We start from the raw sequence: 3,231 nt of genomic DNA, 5'->3' as shown, positions 1-3,231 counted from the left end.
TATGTTTTTATTATATTTTGATTAGATAATTATCATAATGTGTGCCTTCCAACAAGCGACACAAATGTGACATGATCACTGTGTCGCACTGTGTTGCTTGTTGGAAGGCACCCAGAAATTATACCTAGTTATAATTATACTCAATGACCAGTTAGAGTTGGCGAACCTACTACTAGATTGGTCGATACCTGTGAATTGCGATGATGATCTAATGGATCTAATTGTAAGAGCATTTGTAATGTCTTTCCAAGTCCCATGTCGTGACACAAAACTGTGAAGATGATAATGTAATTCAAAAAATTGAGTCAATTTAAGCCTTTTGTTGATATTGTTGATATTGAAAATCTCAAAGACTATAATTGTAGTCTTTCTATCTCAAAGACTACAATTGTAGTTTTTCTATCTCAAAGACTACAATTCTTATCTCAAAGACTACAATTGTAGTCTAAAAGAAACTTTCTTAAGAAACAATATTTATTTAACTTGTCTCGAGTTCTTTCAAACTTTTTCCTACTATCTTAAAGCAAAAAAAGTAATACAAATAATGATTTTGTAATATACCTCGAAATCGTGGTATAAGCTCGTGAAGCACAAGTGGTGAACTTGACCAAACTTGGCACAACCATGACAAAACTCGACAAACTGAGGAACTGATCACGACTGATCACAACAATCATAACTAACCATAATTGCGCTCGATTTGGATCGATTTTAAATCGATTCTGACGCCATATTGCTTTTCTGGCTTCGTAGTTTATTGTACTGTGTTAGATGGCGCTGAAGACACTGACAAATTTTTTTCTATTGGCGACGCAAAGATTTCCCGAGCGCTCCTAGTGACGAAATGTGGAACTAGCGTAAAGCAGACAAACTAAAACTGTGGCTTCGTAGATTATCTTGTATAAAGTTAAATGTCTTTTTAAATTTATTTTTGAAATGTTATCCATAAGAGATGTAGTAAAATTAACAGAAGGCTTTGTGAGACCCATGTGTGAGGGTGAAGAAATTTTAAATAAGTGGACTAATCATTTACGTTGGCAAAAGAGATAAAAAAGATACCACAGTGCAAGCGCTTGTCCTTAGAACCTTTGGCCTGAGCAGTCAGCATCTTTATTTAATTGAATTTTGGATTGATGTAGCAAAGAATTTTGGCTCAAGAGTTATAAATGAACAGTCTTTGGAATGTGGATGTCCAGTTGGGCAATCACAAAAATGTAAACATGTTGTTGCAGTGATGCTGTACTTGTCTCGGTTTGTTCATTTAGTTATTATATTATTGGATACTTTCATTGTAAAATTTTTATGAAAAATCATATAAAGAAGTTTGCTTAAATAAATTAGTCTTTTTTTAGAGTCGAAGAGTCAGAACTAAACAATCTTAGTTGCACTGACATCGAGCAACAATGGGGTTCATTAAAATCTGCTACTTTCAAGGAATATGAAGTCTTTTTGAATTGTGTCATATAAAGTCACAGAAAGATGTATACATATCAACTTTACCAGAGGTTACAAAGGAGATGGAGCAAAGATGGTGTGATCGATTAACAAGATGTAAGCGAACCGCATAGTATTGTAAAATATTTTCAACTCATAAATATAAATTTTTTATGATTTTTTTATATTTAAAATTATACTTAGTTATATGTAGAATTAAGTCTGTTGTTTATAATTAAACTTGGTTACAAAGTCTCTTTTTTTTCTTTCAATATAGAAGAAAAACGATAAACTCTAAACTACTGCAGTCAATTTATTAACTATGAAAACCTATAATATATCTATTGTTTACTCGGAATAACAAATACATTCTAAGATATATAATATTATTAGATTTATATCATCGTCTTATTGCTACTTACATATGTCCAATCGTATGAATATAGGCTAAGAAATTGTGTAATATTTTGATCTGATTTAGAGTTGCCACTGACTTAAAAATTATATTTAATTACGTGATTTAAAGATGGTAATCTAATTATAATCTTATCCAATGAATCTTCACTAAGAATATCTGCAAGACTATGCTTCTCTTTATTTTTTGGACATAAGGATCTGTCAGTTCCATTATTTGATAAGTTCATTTGAACAGCTGCCTCAATTGAAAATTTTCGTACACTTTTATGAAATTCTAGAGTAGCTCATTCAACTGTTTCTTCCTCTACTTCAAGAGACACTAAGTTGTCAATATTATTTATGGTTATATTATTCCCTACAGTAAATAAATAACAATATATTAACTTATTCCATATACTTTTTGTAGCTAATCGTAAAATAAATAAATATGAATACACAAACCTTTGCTTTTTAGCCCATAATTTAGCTCGATATGATCTACTTTCTATTTGACGTTTTTTTGGTGATGTCATTTCAGTTTCCAAACTACGCTGTGGAATATTTTGAGAGGGTACAGACGTTGGAAATAACTTGTGTCTCTTTAATCCTAAATTAAAGTCAATTAAAAGTTTAAAAAGCAGCAGTGGACAGTAACACAACAACTTGGAAGAGCATGCAAAGATATTTTCGTATATTCAAACTATACAAATAAAAATATTTCAAAAAAATGTCAACACATGTATAAATATAAATATAATAGACAATTTCGATTACTAATTTTGTTAACTTGCCTCCTGGAAAATAGTCTTGAGGTGAAAAATGTTTTGAACAAACGCGCATATATTGCGAAACTGGTTTACCCATTCTCAAAGCAATCTCCCACTTTCTTCTCAAATTAGGCTCCTTGAGGAAATAATGGAAATATACTTTCGGATCACTATAAGTTTTACATTGCGCCACACAACAAAAAGTAGTAACACGTTTTTTCGCATCGTGTTTGCGATTCATTATTTATTATAATAATTTTGATGTAGGCTGTTACGTATAAAATAATTGCGCTGTCTGATTTACGTCAGTTCCACTTACGGCCGCTAGGCGCGCTGGGGAGAATCTTTGCGTCGCCAATAGGAGTTGATGAACCCTGACTGAAGCAGACTCGAGGGAGTGAGGTATCGCCACCGAACGCCGCGACGGGAGTTAAATTTGTAGACGGTATTGTCGCGCTAGTACTACGGATTTTAGGCCGGAATCAGACTACGCATTGAAGATTGAAATTGAAGATCGAAAAATTCAAATTTGACCAATCGAAACGAAAGGAATTAAAATTTCTTTATTCTTATTGATCAAATTTCAATCTTCAATCTTCAACCTCAATCTTCAATGCGTAGTCTGATTCCGGCC

The sequence above is a fragment of the Mycetomoellerius zeteki genome, unplaced genomic scaffold (genome assembly GCF_001594055.1).
Source record: "Mycetomoellerius zeteki isolate Tzet28-1 unplaced genomic scaffold, Tzet1.0 scaffold5, whole genome shotgun sequence".
NCBI classification, from domain to species: domain Eukaryota; kingdom Metazoa; phylum Arthropoda; class Insecta; order Hymenoptera; family Formicidae; genus Mycetomoellerius; species Mycetomoellerius zeteki.
The sequence above is the reverse complement of the archived record's forward strand: the minus strand, read 5'-3'. Positions refer to the sequence as shown.